At 35.6% G+C, this 18,321-nt stretch overlaps 1 pseudogene; it reads right to left on the reverse strand.

Moving 5' to 3' along the window:
- LOC148090484 (vascular endothelial growth factor receptor kdr-like) overlaps window positions 1–18,321 on the reverse strand; it is a 269,330-nt pseudogene that overhangs the window by 48,427 nt on the left and 202,582 nt on the right.

An 18,321-nucleotide genomic window follows, 5' to 3' on the forward strand; every position in this document is an offset into this window, starting at 1 on the left:
GTGTTTACCTCATGCAGCTGTTGTGAAGACTGAGTAACTGGTGCATGGTGTAAGAGTTTAGTAGGTATACCTATTACTATTTTTGTTATTATTATTACTATTGTTATTATTATTTTAAAGAGTGACTTTGAGCAAAGCTTATCTCTCTGGGTGTCCACACATATGAAACAAGAGTCTTGAAATGCACAATTTCTTGAAGGTCTTTCTTGATCTAATGGTGACAGATAAGTGTTGGAGTAAAGAAAGGTGAGGCAAAAAAAAGAAAAAAAAAAAGAAAAAAAAGGTGAGACAATACATATGAATTACTCTTGCCAGTTTTGTTTGAGACTGGCAGCAGTTTTTCTCTTCCTCCTGAATGTATGAGCAGAAGCCAGAGGTAAGTGTATGGAACTGGGGTCAAGGGGAGTGGATATAAATCTGTCTCTGAACACAAAGACATCATGATCAGTGGAGGATCATGCCTAACTTGAAAGCTGAGCAAAATGTGTGTTTGTCAGGTATCTCTGGAGAATGACAGTGTTAGTGGCATCAGCAGTTATGCCTTGACTTCAGTAGGTAAGTGTTATGTACTGAATGTCTGTGTTCCCACAAATTCATATGTTGAAATTTAATTCACAATGTGATGAGGTATTTGGAGATGAGGCTTTTGGGAGGTGATTAAGTCATGAGGGTGAAGCCCTTACCTGAGAAGGTCAAGCTAGCTCACTCTTCTTTCTGCCATCTGAGGATACAAGTCATCCATCTGCAACATAGAAGAGGCCCGTTACCAAAACCTGACCATCCTGGCATCATGATATTAGGTGTCCAGCTTCCAGAACTGTCAGGAATAAATTTTTGTTGCTAATGAACCACCAAATTTATGATCTTTTATTATAACAGCTCAAACTAATACAGTGAGTATGTTTGGAAGGAGATTTGTTAGAAGGTGAAGAAGGATTTATTATTTGCTTTTTTAAAAAGAAAATTCCACTTCAAGTAATTTGCTGCTGATAAAAGGGGTTAGAGTAATTTCATAGGTGTCTATGTAATCATGAAGAAGGTAGGGAGAGAAGAAATAGCCAAAGATCTGGAAAACTGATAAAACATAAGTCGTGGTTCTTTGGACATTCATCAATTCTTTCAATTGCCTTGGAAGTGGGGTGTGCAAGAAAAAAGAGAGATAACAGTGGATGGAGATTGAAGCTATAGTCCCTTTTAAAACCTTTGACTGATTTGCCATCTTTGTTACTTTGCTTCCAACAATGCTTTACAGATAAGGAAACTAAGGTCAAGAGATATCTAATAACAGCCAAAGTCAACAATCCTCAATGTTCAATAAATATGTCTATTTCTCACATCCATTCCAAGCCACCATCATCTCTCACCTTGACTACAGCAATAACCTTCTAACTGGTCTTCTTACTTCCATTGTTACTTCCTTACAGTCTATTTTTCATAGAGTAGCCAAAGTGATTCCTTTTAAAAAAATTATTTATTTGTCGAATGTTAGAGACAAAAAGAGAGGGAGAGAGAGAGAGAAACATCAATTTGTTGTTCCACTTATTTATGTATTCATTGGTTGATTCTTGTATGTGCCCTGACTGGGGATCAAACCTGCAACCTTGGGATATGGGAACAACACTCTAATTAACTGAGCCACCCAGCCAAGGCTCAAAGTGATTCTTTTAAAATACAAGTAATAACATGTCACCTCACAGTGCTAAACCTTCCAATGTCTGCTCATCTTACTCAGGCTAAAATCCTAAATCCATAAATCCTAAACAATCTTGTCCTTACATAATTCAAAAATTTCATCTCATGTTACACCCTTTCCTGCTCTCTCTTTTCCAGATGTGTTCCCAGCACTACAATGGCACCCAGCACAAAATAAGCATGCAATAAATATTTGCTGAAATAAATGAATGAATAAATCAATGAATGAGTATGTACCATGTGCTTGAATCAGTGCAGAGAGCCAGCCTCTGACTGAGCACCCTTTATGCTAGAGGTACTATAAGTAGAGGCCAGTAAAATACACAGTTAACCCCTTCCTTTAGAGAATTAACATTCTGGGTGTGGAAACAGACCCTTTGCCATCCTGGGAAAACAATAAGGAACACTTATAGGGCAGTAGAAAGGAGTAGAATGCAAACGGATTATTACAATCTATTCTCAAATACAGAGACTGTATCTTACTTCTTTTTGCATCCTTAGTTTCTGGCACATAATAGAAGTTAAATATATAAATAAATGATTGATATAAACAATTTTTAATCCTCCTCTTCTCAATATCCATTAATCCCAAATTTTAGCCTTGGTTAAAATCTATCTTCTCAGCAACTTCAAATGCTATTAGAAAAATTTGAAAAAGTAAGGTTTTGGATCTAATGGCCAGAAGGTCTGTGGCTTCTGGGGAGTATCTGGGAAGATGTCTCTCATCACTAAGGTGCAAAGCTGCACCCATATCCCAAGTGCCATTCAGAGGGAGAAATCATATCCTTGGTAACATGTCTTTTACTGATGCTATGGATTAGAGTCATATATGTGCATCTCTTCCATGATTGCATATCCCTAATTATGGTACTTGCTCTAAGGCCATGATCCCATGTGGCAAGGAGTGAATTTCTGGGACTTCTGGGTCTTGATCTCATCCCAGTTCAGCACAGTTGCATAATCTTACTCAAAGTCCTGGACAGAAAAAAGATAAAGTTATTAATATACTACCAGAATCAAGCATCTGAGAGGTTGATGAAGGCTCCTAGGATACAGTCTATTCTTCCTTTTAGGAAGCTGAGTATCTAACACCCAGCTAAAAGCCATTTGCTAGCTTACCTTTAAGCTAAGGTGTGGCCCAGTGACTCTACTCTGGACTTTTAGATAAGGGTGGAAGTGATGTATGTAACTTTAGGGTCATTCCTTAAATGAAAATTGCTGGTCCTTGACTTCCATTCTTTCCTTTTCTTTCAGACTTGCATGCAGATGAGCTGGCTGTAACCATGTGAGTAAAGACAACGTCCTTATGCTCTATGGAAAAGTAAAGTTACAATAAAGAAGGAACCTAGATCTTTAGATTACTTCCTAGAGCTGAGTCATTTCCTAGTATAGGCTAGCCCCATATCCCTTGACTATTATTATGTAAGAAAGACAATAACTTTTTAAAATTTTGTTTAAAGTTAGAAATCCATTTTTATTAAGGAATTTGGAGGAAGAAACTTCTATCTTTTAAAAATCCCTGTATTTTAGGATTTTCAAAAATTATAATAGCTTAGTTTATCTCCTAATTAATAAGTTTCTCTGTAAGTGAATAGCCAATGTGGAGGATGAGAGAGGCACTATGTTTCTATTTTTGTTTTTGTCATATTAATTTATGACTCAAGAAAGTCTATAAACTTCTTTGCACTCAAGGGTTTACTTGTTTTGACTTCTTCATTAAGTTAAGGTGAAAATAAAATTATTTATGTGAGGGTTTAATATAAATTTTTCATGGTGCTAAAATCATCCTCTGCTCAAGTCAGAGTTAAACTATCAGTGGGGATGTAGAGAAAAAGGAACCCTGGTACACCAACCGGAAAGAATATATGTACCTCTGTGTTCATAGTAGTTCAATTTATAATAGCTAAGATCTGGAAACAGCCCAAGTGCCCATCAGTAGGTGAATGTATAAAAAAGATGTGGTGCATTTACACCATGGAATACTACGCAGCTGTAAAAAAGGATCTCTTACCCTTTGAGACAGCATGAGAGAAGTGGAGAGTATTATGCTAAGTGGAATAAGCCAATCAGAGAAAGACAAGTATTACATGATCTCACTCATATGTGGAATCTAATGAACAAAATAAACTGATGAACAAAATAGATCCTGAGGCATGGAAGCACATAACAGACTGAGGATTCTCAGAGGGAAAGGGGGGAGGGAAAAGATCAACCAAAGAACTTATATGCATATATGCATAAACCATGGACACAGACAATAGTGGGGTGAAGGACTGGGGAGGGAACAAGAGTGGGGAGGATGGGGGTCAATGGGGGAAAAGGGGAGACACCTGTAACATTTTCAACAATAAAGATAATTTTTTAAAAAAAGACTTAACACTGCTAATAGCTTTATAAAGCCATACTGACAACTGTTTGCTAAATGCATCAAGAGGAGCAAGTGGTATGCTGGTTAATGTTTAGAAGCAAGCTCCCCCCAACTCTGGCAAAAAAAGGCTTAATTTAGAACATTCACCAATTTCTGTGATATACTCTCACATTGGATGATTTCAAGTTACCAATGTGATGTCACAGAATGTGAAAGTTGAGAGGAGATGCACCCAATTGAATCTTGAGAGCTCCCACAAGCCAGATTCTAGATTACCACTGATCAGAGCCTTCATTCTACCATGACTGTAGCTAAGAGATCTTAGAAAAGCCACTTCTACTCTCTAAAACTCTGTTTCCTCATCTGCAAAATATAGGTAGTACTCTCTGTCTTTCCTTCTAACTAGAGTTATTATAAAGATATCATAAGCCCATCTGGGCCTGGCTTAGTGATTGAGCACTGACCTAAGATCCAGGAGATCGTGGTTCGATTCCCGGTCAAGGCACATGCCCTGGTTGCAGGCTCAATTCCCAGTCAGGGGTGTTCAGGAGGCAGCCGATCAATGATAACTGTCTCATCATTGATGTTTCTCTCTCTCTCTCCCTCTCCCTTCCTCTCTCTGAAATCAATAAAGATATATATATATTTTTAATTAAGAAAATAAAGATTTCATAAGAGAATGGAAGAGAAATACTTGGTAACCTGTAAAGCACTGAGCAAGTTAGCAATTGTTGACGTCAGTCCTATTGTTTTAAAGCAGGTTTAACTTGAAACTTTAGTGTGGTTTGAATTCCAACATCATGAAAATCTTTCTCTGACACTCTTCAGATTTACTCCTACTCCTTTCTTTAATTTATTGAGTAGCTTTACTTTAAAAAAAAAAAAATTATTTATTGAACATCTCTATGAAGCGTGTAACTCTCATTTTTAATCATGAAGCACGTAACCCTCATTTTTAATCTAACTGCCAACTCTGTTCTATAACCCTGAACAAAAAGTTACAAGTTAGTGCCAGGAAATAGCCAACCTTAATGGTTAAACAATGTTTACTTTGGCTTGACTGTACATTGCTTCGCTAGGTTCCCACTCTTCCTCATTCCAACCAAGATACAGTTTTTGCCTTTATATTTGATCTATTGAGACTGTTCGGGGCTGTGAGTTTGTTCAGGGCAGGAGTCCACTCACAGTTGCGGGCTAATAAATTTCCAACCGGTCAATCTGATCTCTGTATGAATTAATCTTAAGAAAGCAGAGTATAACATCTATATCAAGAACTTTTGTAGATATTTTGAGTAAACTCCTACAACAACCTTGTAAATTAGGATATTATTATTATTCTCCTGTTACATGTGAGAGAATGGAGACTCTTAGCACTGGACTTGACACACAGAAGTACTCAATAAATACTTGTTTAATGAATTAATAGAGTTCAGTGAAGTGCCTCAATTTACCCAAGTATGAAGTTAACAAGTGGTAGTGAATGATAATTATATCAAAAGTGCCTACAGAGTCCCTTTTAGTTTCATAAATTTAATAAGCTTATACTGAATTATTCCAAACTTAAAGGTATACTTTATAAAACACAGGTCAGTATTCAACTTCTCTACATAACTAAAGTAAGCTTCAAAATAAAAGTAAGAATTTTGGAAAGTAAAGAAGATTTAAAGAATTTTCCAACAAGAACATGCAACCACTCTCTTGGCAACTTAAAAAATTCTTAAGAACAAAAATATGTTTGGAATGAAGCATTTAGTCTCCTTTCCCTTCTGTTCATGATTATAAAGAAGTAGGCAGTTGCCTATGTGGTATGATGAAAATGTTCCCTTCAACTTAGAACAAAAATAGTTAAACTTTCTTATCAGATCCCTAACTTTCAGCATCAATATCTTTCTGTTAAACCCTGTATTTTACTGTGTCCTCTTTATAATTCTTATAATTTTTAAATTAAATTTATTGCAGTGACATTGGTTAATAAAATTATATAGGTTTCAGGTGTACAATTCTATAATACATCAACTGTATATCATAATTGTGTGTTCACCACCCCAAGTCAAGCCTACACAATGGTATACTATTTGCCCATAAAAAAGAAATCTTACCTTTTGCGACAGAATGAATGGACCTTTAGAGTATTATGTTAAGTGAAATAAGCCAGTCAGAGAAAGACAAGCACCATATAATTTCAATCAAATGTAGAATCTAATAAACAAAATCAACTAACAAACAAAATAGAAGCAGACTCATAGATAGAGAAGAGACTGACAGCTGTCAGAGGGGAGGGGGGTTGTGAGGCTGGGTAAAAAAGGTGAAGGAGGAAAACAAAAAAAACCCCTCATAGACAGACAACAGTATGGGGATTACCAGAGGGAAAGGGGGTTGGGGGAGGTAGAAGAGGGTAAAGGGTGGATAAATGGTGATGGAAGAGACTTAGTGTCCTCTTTAACATTGAAAGATCTTTAAGGAGGAGTAACGTAACATTCTTAATCTGTAATGGTAAATGAATTGATCAGACCTCAATTACTGATATCAAAGGAAATCAATAGGTGTGTTATAGGATGGGATTGATGAAGGAATAAAAAAGACCAGTAAAAGTATTGTTGGTGCCTGGATGATTGAAGACAATGTAATAGTATATCCATATTACAGTGTAACCTACCAACCCTGCCATTTCCTCTAACTTCCCTCCTATTTCTTCAGTCCCTGTTTTTATCTAGTTAACTCTTTTACACCACTTTTCTTTTCTCCCTTAATCACTTGTATTCTGACATATTCTTATATTTTCATCTACTTACTTTCTAGTTTTAAGCATCACTCACTCTCCCCCCTAGATTCACGCAGAGGACTACCTCTAAAGTGAAATTTATGTATACATGTGTGTTTTTTTGGGGGGGGTTGCCAGTTATAACAACTTTTATCTTTCATCACCAATATTTTCTACTCAAAATCAATAATGGATAATCCTGCTTAAACACTCTCAAATAATCCCACTCATCTGACATATGAAAACCCATGGTTCCTTTATTCTACCCTCTTTAGTTTCAATATATTTTCTAATACATTCTTTCTTACACTATCCATGAAATTGTTTAAGCTTCTGAAATCTCACAGAATTTCTTCTTGTATAATAAGTTTACTGAAATAAAAGGGCATACCACACAGTTTACTCATTTAAAGTGTAAAATTTTAGTGATTTCACCAAGATGGTGAAAAAGGTCATTCCTATATTTGCTTTTCTTCACAAGAAGAACAACTAATAACTATTCATGGGCAAGACACCACTGAAAAAATCATAGAATACATGAGTGAGGTTGAAACACCCACTTGCACCATAGAGACCAAAAACAGACTGCATTAAAAGGGTAAGAATAACAGCTACATGCTGAATGCATTGCTCCTACCCTTGGGCCAGCACAGAACCACACTTAGAAGTGTCCCTTGAGCTTATAATTTCTCTACTAGAAGTGAGCCTGGGATGGTTATCCAGTTTCCCCAGCATTCTGGGTTGCTCCTTGGAGGTCCCAACTCTGGCCTTGCCTCATAAGGATTGAGGCGGAATCTACAGGATTCATCTACTGGAAACTTAATTGCAGTGAAGAAGGGTAGAGCACTCAATCTTAGAAGACTGGGTTTCTACCTACAGAGCCTAAGTAGTAGTCCCAACCTGTGGCTTTGCTCATCTGCAGAACCAAAATAATGGCGTAGTCTAATCAGGGAACTCAGCGGGGCACAAGTGTGTTTAACTCAGGTAATTAAATTAAGAGCTTTACTGTTGCTGGAGCCTGGTCTGTCCCATAAAGTAGATAAGTCGAGTTATAGTACTGTCCACTGCTGAGTGTGGCATCCAGCTTTGTCTGACCAGAAATCCTGGTAGGGGGCCTGGATGCAGCATAGCCAAGGAATGTTTAAGTGTAGTGTAAGGCAGGCAGAGATGATAATTTGTAGAGCAAAGACAATGGCAGCACTCAGCCAGAGAACTTGAACTGCAGGTCAGCTTGGGTCAAGTCCACAAGAAAATAGCCATGCTGGACTTGGAGCTGGTTTCCACACTTCAATCAAGCATGAGAGCTAATTCCTAGTTCAACCCACTGCTGAGTGTAGCTTCTAGCCCCAAAGATCAGAACTGTGGTGAGAACATCTTAAAACTTGTGTAGCCCAGCAGTGATGGAATAAAGTATGGCAGGCAGCACTCATTCTTTCCAGAACAAACACAGTGGCCCTGTTCTAACAGGTAACTTTGGGTGCAGGTTAGCTTGAGTCAAGTTAACAAAGAAAGGAGCTTACCAAACTCGGAGTCAGTTTTCCCACTCTGTCATGGTAGGAAAACTAATTTGTAGCCCCACTCATTTCTGAATACAACTTTAATTTTGCCTGAACAAGGAACCTAACTAAAGCACATGGGAATCTATGTAATCCATTCAATAGCCTTGTTTACTGTGGCAGTTGAATAGAGAACACAACTTAGGGCTTTCTTCATCTGCAGAGCAACACTAATGGCTCCTTCTGACTAGGAGATTCAGTGCAGAATCTTGCCTGATTTGAGTCCTGAAAATTGAGCAGTGTATGCCTTGGGGCTTATTCTTCTGCCTCACCCTGACTGGGAAGATAATTCAGAGTCTTATCCACTTCTAAGTATAGCATCCAGTCTAACCACATAGTAAGACTGACCAGAGAACCAAGGCAATCTTAGAGTCCATTATGTTGCATCATTTGACCAGGGACCAAACCAGAAGTCTTATCCAACTGTTCATAGCCAGTGTCGCCCTGCCCTCTGATCTCAGATCTCAAGCAGGGGCTTTGCACCAAAATAGACCTTGATAGCAAACCTCACCAGAAAAATATGCTACCAACTGATATGTTCAAAACCCAAGCTGAAATGGTGAAGAACTGTCTCTTTCAAAGCAAAACTGTAAATTATGAAAGAGAAGCCTGTTTACTATGGGTTTACCAATGTACAGAATCAAGAACTATGAAAAAACAGGTAAATATGACACAACTAAAAGAAACTAATAAACATCCAATAACTCACCTAAAGAAATAAGATATATGATGCTAAACAAACAAAAAAATCAGAATAAGCACCTTAAAGGATTTTAGTGAGTTACAAGAACACCCAGACAACTACACAAAATAAAATTAAAAAAATGCACAAACAAACTGATTTCGACAAATAAATAGATACCACCAAAAGAACTAAAAGGAAATTCTAGAGCTGAAAATACAATGACTGCACTGAAGAATTCAATAGAGAGCTTCAAAAGCCAATTAAACCATGCAAAAGAAATAGTCGACTGCCTAGAAGATATAACATTTGAAATTACTCAGTCAGAGCAACAACAAAAAAGAATAAAAAATAGTGACGAAAGCCTAGGGGCTTATGAGACAAAATCAAAAGAAAAAATATGCAGATCATGGGAATTCTAGAAGAAAAGAAAAAGAAAGGGACAGAAAGTATATTTAAACCAATAGTGGATGAAAACTTATCAAACCTGGGGACAGAAATGAACACTCAGGCCCAAAGGTTCATGACCCCAAAGGATCCCAAAAGGGCTACACTGAGACTTATTATAATTAAACTGTCAAAAGTAAGACACAAAAAAAGAATTTTGAAAACAGCAACTGAAAAGAGAAAGTTACATACAAGGGAATCCTCTCTCCATAAAGCTATAAGTGGATTTTTCAACAAAACTTGAACAAAATAAGAGCTGACAGAATTTATCACTACTAGACCCATCTTACAATAAATGCTAAAGGATTTATTTGAGGGGAATTAAAAGAATGCTAATTAACATCATAAAAACATAATAAAGTAGCATAAAACTCACTGGTAATTGTAAATATATAGTCCAAATTTGATTCTGTAATATGGTAATGGGGTGCATAATCCATTTACAATTTTACATGATACAGACTGACAGCTGTTGTGGAGGGACAAAGCCTGAGTGGAGGTGGGCAAACTGGGGAAAATGAGGACATCTGTAATAGTGTAAACAATAAAAATAAGGCTAAAAAGTAAAATAAATTGTAAAAAACAGATGTAGTAAAAATAACCACAACTACAATGATGTGTTACTGGAAACATGATATTTAAAAATACATAATTTGGAACATTAACAACCTAAAATGAGAGTGGGAAGAGAAATGAATGTGTAAAGTCTAAAAATGTTATCAAAGGTAAGTTGTTATCAGTTTAAAGTAGAGTTTAAAAATTTTAAGGTATTTTGTGTAAGCCTCCAGAAAACCACAAAGGAAAAACCTGTAGCAACAAAACAAAATGATAAAGATGTCAAAGGAAACTGTTACAAGAAGACATCAAAACACACACACACACACAGGTAGCAAGAAGAAAAGTAAGGAACAATGAAACTTCACAACAGTCAGATAAAAAAATTAACAAAATGGCAATAGTAAGTCATTACCTATCAGTAATTACCTTAAATATAAGTGGATTAAATTCTGCAATCAAAATATATAAAAAGGCTGAATGAATTTAAAAACAACAATATCCAATGATACACTGCTTAAGAGACTCCTATTAGCCTTAAAGGCATGAATAACCTGATAGTAAAGGGATGAAAAAAGACATATCAAGCAAATGGTAAACAAGAAAAGACAGAGTCACCTATACTTATAACAGACAAAATAGACTTTAAGCAAAAATTACTAAAAAGTGACAAAGAAGGTCATGATATAACGATAAAAGGGTCAATCCACCAAGGAGATATAACAATTAAAAATGTTTATGTATCCAACATCAAAACACCTAAGTAAACAAAAACTAAAACAAGAAATAAACAACAATACAATAATAATTGAGACTTCAATACCCTACTCTCAACAATGAATAGATCAATCATCCAGAGAATTTAAAAAAAGAGCATATTTGAACACCACCATACAGCAAATGGCCCTAACAGACATAACAGAACACTCTATTCAGCAACAGCATGCACATTTATTTCAAGCTTACATATACCATTTTCTAGCCTAGATGATATGGAAGGCAAAAAACAAATTTTAGCACATTCAAGAAGAGGAATAGCATACCAAATGTCTTCTCTGACCACAATGGTATAAAACTAGAAATCAATAACAAGAGGAAAACTGGAAAATTCATGAATACATGGAAATTTAAAAACACTCTCCTTTATGATGGATCAAAAAAGAATTAAATTGGAACTAAAACACAAAAAAAGGAAAACATAACAACTGTGTGGGATTAAGCAAGAGTAGTTCTAAGAGGGAGTTTCATAGCAATAAGTTCCTACAATAAGAAGAAAGGAAAATCTGAAATAAACAACCTAAATCTATGTTTTAAAAAAATAGAAAAAGTAGGTCAAACTGAGCCCAAAGTTAGGATAAGGAAGAAAATATTAAAGATTTATTCATAACATGAATAAATTAAATAAAGAACAGAAAAAGCAATAGAAAAGATTAACCAAATCAAGAGTTGATCCTTTGAAAATATAAACAAAATCAGCAAACTTTTAGCTAGACTAACCAAGAAAAAAAAATCAACAAAATTATAATAAAAGGAGACAGTGCAACTTATTCTACAGAAATATAAAGGATAATAAGACACTAATATGAACAACTATCATCAAAAAACCTGGACGTCTTAGAAAAAAAAATGGAACATTCTTAGAAACATACAAACTACCAAGACTGATTCAGGAAGAAATAGAAAATCTGATGACAGAATTACTGGTAAGGACATTGAGTCAGTAACCAAAAGTCACCCAACAAAGAAATCTCTATTACTAGAGGGCTTCACTGATGAATTTTAGCAAACATATAAAGAATTAATACCAATCCTTCTCAAATTCTTCCAAGAAATAAATGATGAGGGAACACTCCTAAACTCGTTTTAGGATGCCAGCATTACCCTGATACCATAGACAGATAAGAAGGCTTACAGAAAATAAACTACAGGCCTATATCCCTAGTGAATATAGATGCAAAAATCTTCAATATAATACTAGCAAATCATGTTGAAAGGATCGTTCAGCATAATCAAGTGGAATTTATCCCTAGGCTGTAAGGCTGTTTCAAGATGTGTACATCTATAAATATGATGCATATGATCATCTCATCAGATGCAGAAATAACATTTGACAAAATTCAACATCCATTCATTATAAAAACTAAACAAATTGAGTATAGAAAGAATTTACCTCAACATAATAAAGGCCATATATGACAAGGCGACAGCTAACATCATACTCAGAGTTGAAAGATTTTCTCTGAAATTAGGAACAAGACAAGGGTGCCTACTCTCACCACTTCTATTCAACACAATACTGAATGTCTTAGAGCAATCAGGCAAGAAAAGAAATAAATGGCTTGAGAATCACAAAGAAAGAAAAATTATGTCGAATTGCAGATGACATGATTTTATACATAGAAAATCTTACAGAATCCGTGAAAAAAAAAAAGTTAGATATAATGGAAAAAATTATGTAAAGTTGAAGGTTAAAAAATTTAAATGCAAAATTAGTAACACTTGTATACACTAACCGTAAATAACTTGAAAAAGACATCAAGAAAACAAACCCATTTACAATAGCAACAAAAACAATAACATAGTTTGCAATTAACTTAACCAAAGGGGTGAAAGGTCTCTATTCTGAAAATAAGACAGTGATTACAGTAATCGAATAAAACATGAACGAATGGAAAGATATCTCATGTTCATGAACTGGAAGAATTGATATTGCTAAAATGTTCATAACACAGCCCTGGCCAGGTAGCTCAGTTGGTTGGAGCGTCCCATACACCAAGAGGTTGTGGGTTTCATTCTCCATCAGGGTATACATACCTAGGTTGGAGATTTGGCACACATGAGAGGCAACTAATGTTTCTTTTTCACCTCTCTCTCTCTCTCTCTCTCCCTCTCCCTCTTTCAAATCAATTTAAAAAAATATCCATACACACAAAGCCATCTGTAGATTCAATGCAATCTCCATGAAGATCACAATTAAAATTTTACAGAAGTAGACAAAATAATACTAAAATTTACATCAACCAAAAAGATCTGGAATAGCCCAAACAATCCTGATAAAGAATAACAAATCAGAAGGCATAACAATTTCTATAAACACTTGTGTACAAGTTTTTGGGTGGACATATGTTTTCATTTCTATAAAGTATATACCTAAGTGAAATTACTAGGTCATATGGTGACTTTATGTTTAACATTTTCAGCAACTGCAAAGAATTTTACAAAATGACTGTACCACTTTACATTCCCAAAAGCAATGTATTAGGTTCTAATTTCTCCATATCAACCTTTTAGATGTGAGGTGGTACCTCATTGTGAGTTTAATTTACATTTTACTAAGGACTACTGACAGTTAGCATCTTTACTTGTGTTTATTGGCCATTAGTATGTCTTCCTTGGAGAAAATTATTCAGATTCTCTGTCCATGTTTTAACTGTTATTTGTTTATTTATTAACTTCTTGTAGAGTTATTTCTATATTCTAAATCCTAATCCTTTATCACATATGTGATTTGCAAATGTTTTCTCCCATTCCATGGGTTGTTGTTACACTTTCCTGATAGCTTCCTTAGAAGAAATTTTAATTTTGATGAAGCTCAATTTACCTATTTTCCTCCCTTTGGTTGCTTGTGCCTTTTATTTCACATCTAAATAACCATCACTAACCCAAAGTAACACATATTTATACCTATTTTTTCTTCTAGAAGTTTTATAGTTTCATCTCTTACAGTTGAAGACTTTGGCTTATTTTGAGTTAATTAATTAACTAATTATATCCTCACCCGAGGGTATTTTTCCCCCATTGATTATTTTAAAGAGAGTTGAGGGGAGAGAGGAAGCAAGGGAGGAGGGGGGAGAGAGAGAAACATGTGAGAGAGACACATCAATTGGTTGCTCCTTACATGCTCCTGGACCAGGAGAGGGATAGAGCCTGCAACTGAGGTACATGCCCTTGGCCAGGAATCAAACCCACAACCCTTTGGTGGATTTAACCACTGAGCAAAACCGGCCAGGGCTTGAGTTAATTTTGTACATGATGTGAAGTATAGACTCAACTTCATCATTGTGCATGTGGATAACCAATTTTCACAGCATCATTTGATTAAAAAAATACATCTTTCCCTTATTAAATGGTTTTAGCACTTCGGTTGAAGCCAGTTGACCATATATGTATGGATTTATTTCTGGGCTCTCAGTTCTTTTCTACTGATCTACATGCCTATCCCACACTAATTTGAAGACGGAAGTTTTGTTGTAATATTTGAAATCAGGAAATTCGGGTCCTCCAACTTCAACTTTGTTCTTTTTCAAGATTGTTTTGGCTATTTGGGTCCCTGCAATTCCATATGAATTTTAGGATTGTCTTTTCTATTTTTCCAAGAAAAGAAGAGAAGAGAAAAGAAAAAAAGAAGAAAGAAAGAAAGAAAGAAAGAAAGAAAGAAAGAAAGAAAGAAAGAAAGAAAGAAAGAAAGAAAGAAAGAAAGAAAGAAAGAAAGAAAGAAAGAAAGAAAGAAAGAAGAGAAGAGGAGAAGAGAAAAAGAAAAGGAAAGAAAAGAAAAGGAAAGAAAAGAAAAGAAAAGAAAAGAAAAGAAAAGAAAAGAAAAGAAAAGAAAAGAAAAGAAAAGAAAAGAAAAGAAAAGAAAAGAAAAGAAGAAAAGAAAAGAAAAAAGAAAAGAAAAGGGCCATTGGAATTTATGTAGAGATTGAATTGAATCTGTAGATTATTTCGGGTAGTATTGCTATCTTTAAAATATTATGTTTTTCAATATATAAACACAGGATATTCCCTTATTTATGTCTTTTAAAATTTCTTTCAGCAATGTTTTGTTCTTGACAAAAATCTAAGACTTGTATATACTGAGTTAAATTTATTTTGACTATTTTATTCTTTTTGATGCTTTTGTAAATGAAGTTATTTTCTTGATTTATTTTTTGTATTTTTATTGCTAGTATATAGAAATAAAAGTGATTTTTTTAAGTGTTGATCTTGTATCCTACAGCATCTTTGCTGAATTTATTAGCACTAATTGGTTATTCCTATATATATATTCATTTCCAATATAAGTGCCTTTTGCCCCTGCCTAGAATCTCCAGTATAATTTTAGTAGAAGTGGGATTTTAAAGGTGAGATCCAGCCCAGCCGGGCGTGGCTCAGTGGTTGAGCGTTGACCTGGGATCTAGGCGATTGGAGTTTGATTCCCGGTCAGGGCCCATGCCCGGGTTACTGGCTCGATCAATGACTCTCTCATCATTGATGTTTCTATCTCTCTCTCTCCCTCTCCTTTCCTCTCTCTGAAATCAATAAAGATACGTTAAAAAAAAAAAAAGGTGAGATCCATTTGGCTAAGGTGGCAGCCATAGGTTGGTGTTTTAGTGATATTAATAATATCTGATATTTACATTTTGTAAGGCTCTCTTCCAAGTGCTTTGTGTTAATGATAGTAACAGGGTGAATTATTAATTTAATTTTATTTTGGGATTTAGAGTCCTGACATATTTTTCTTGTTCATCATTTTTAATGTAATAAGCTTTTTATGAAGACTAAAAGGTTATGAATTTGAGTTTCCATACTTCCACAACTAGCACTGTGACCTTTTGTAAGTCACATCACTAATCATTTCCTTAACTTTTCATGTTAAAAGGATGGTTGGATTAAATACTTTCCAAAAACCTTTACACCATTCTCATTCCTTAATTCTCACTTTGTCTTATCAGTTTATCTCTTTTTTAAGCTTTATTTTTATTGTTGACGCTATTACAGATGACCCCATTTCATCCTCATTTTGTCTACCTCCTCCCAGTCCCTGCCCCCTTCCCTTTAGCCATCCTCACACTGTTGTCTGTGTCTATGTGCCATGCATATATGTTCTTTGTCTAATCCCTTCACCTTCCTTCATCCAGCCCCCCCCCTTTCCCTGCTCCCCTCTGATGGCTGTCCATCTGTTCCATGTATCCATGCCACTGTTTTTATTTTATTCATCAATTTATTTCATTCATTAGATTCCACATATAAGTGTTTATCTCTTGACAGCAATGTGGGCTTTATATCTTGGGTCAGTCCCAAAAGGCATGTGGGTGACTTTACAGACTGCTTCACAAAGGAAACTCTAGATATCTTGCAACTTGGAGCCATAGAGAAATCAAGCCATACTAACCTTAAATACAGCTTCCTCATTTTTCTTGGTCACCTTCATCTCATCAAATGACCCAATCAGTGGATCCTTCTGGGGTTCGATGCTGTTGTGGAAAAAAAGAAGAGTTTAGTATGACTTCCTCTTCTTTTCCTTCTGGGATTGCTGCCTCACACAGAACAGTCCCTTTCAGATTTTTAGCCATTTTGGCCTATAACTTGGTCTTTAGAAAGAACATGTTTTAGCCTTTTGGAAAATCCTCTGACAATACCTGTGGGAAAAGTCTGTTACTTGATAGATGACACTTGAGTGAGTGTGGTATTCCCAAATTAGCCCATAAGTTTTAAGATTCGAGTTCTATTCTTGAATCTGTAAATGAATAGTTATATAACTGGTAGCAAGTCACCACCCAGGCCTTAGAACCTCAGTTTCCTCATCTGTAAAATGGAAATAGGATTATTCAAAATCAATAGTTCATAACTTGGAGGACCCATAGCCAAGTGTACAAAGATAAAGCCCCTATAAACCTCCTTAAATTGTATGCAAAATTATGTGTGCATATATTTTGGGTAGAGAGTGCATAGCTTTCATTAGATTCTAAAACACATCCTATAACTGAAAAGAGGTTAAATAACCACTGTTCTAAATGAACGAACTTAGAACTCTAGAACACTGAGGCCTTTGAAGTAACTTAGAAAAGTGGTTCTCAAGGTATGGTCCATGGACCAGAAGAACTGCATCACTTGAGAATTTGTTAAAAATTCAGAATATCTGTTCTACTCCCAGACCTATTAAATCACAATTTTTTAATGGGACCCAGAAAGCAAGCTATTCAGGAGATTCTAATGCACACTAAAGTGTGAGAACTGACCTAGAACAATTCCACCTTGTTGCTTGGCAGGAAAACCAAGTTTCAGAGAGGGGAAAGGATTCCTCTCAGGTCATTCAGTAAATCAGAATCTAGGTCTCTTGACTTCTAAGGCAGAACTCACTTCCCTTTATTTCCAAAAACCTTCATAGTTTGAAGTTCTATGGATCTAAGCTAAAGAAAATCACTGAAAACATGATCAGTAAAGACAATAGCTTTGTTCCATAGTTCAAAGTACTTCATTGCCCAGAATACTTTCTTCCACTTTAGAGCTGCTATGATTAAGGAATGCAAATATGCCTCAGTGTATTCTTATAGGAGAAACAGAACAAAACTCTGCAATAGGGGGAAACTCATCTACTCTGACCTAGTGCATTGCTTTAATTTCCCTTTTGTTGATGCTCATAAAAAAGTAAGTATACTTTTTTATCTTCTTTTTCTTTGAATGGAGATATCAGCTCTGAAACCAGGTGATACAATTATAGTTGTAAATTACAGAAAACTTAGACAGACCTAAAGCTACTTTGAGGGATCAATGATGAAAGTATCAACTTCATGATGCACTCTCCATGAAAGGTATCACAGAAAAAAACTGGAATATGACACATGCCAATTGCATAAAACTTTCCCTTCTAGACAAAATTTAGTTTTTAGCCAGTGTGACAATGGAGGGAAAAATAGTCTTAAGCCAAGAGCTCAGGGCCTCAATTTTACTTTCTGACTAATAGGGTTATATCTATCCTACATGGCTTCTAGGATACTTGCAAAGTCCATTGTGGAATCAGGTATGAGGGTGTTTTAGACAGCTTAAAAATATACGAGCTATGAGAGTTCTCTCTCACTGTTTGCCTCTCAGGTGTTTGTTGGTTCCAAAATATCATATAATAATTTCCACTGTTCAAAAAAGTCCTGAAGAAAATGCACCAGAAATGTGGGAAAACAGTCTTGGCTAGGTGGCTCAGTTGGTTGGAGCATGGTCCCAATACACAAAAACTGCAAGTTTGATTCCCAGTGAGGGTACATACCTAGATTGTAGGTTCGGTCCCCAGTTAGGGAGCATACTGGAGGCAATCCATCGATGTTTCTCTCTCATATCAATGGTCTCTCTCTCTTTCTCTCTCTAAAGATCAATAAGAACATATTCTCAAAACAATTGAAGACAATTCTGGCATTTTACAAGCCATATAAAAGAGCAGATAAGATCATGGGCTCTGGGACCATTTTTCTTAGGTTTGTGTCCTAGTTATGAGGCCTTTGACAAATTA

This window comes from Miniopterus natalensis, chromosome X (assembly GCF_054644295.1).
Source record: "Miniopterus natalensis isolate mMinNat1 chromosome X, mMinNat1.hap1, whole genome shotgun sequence".
Classification (NCBI taxonomy): Eukaryota; Metazoa; Chordata; class Mammalia; order Chiroptera; family Miniopteridae; genus Miniopterus; species Miniopterus natalensis.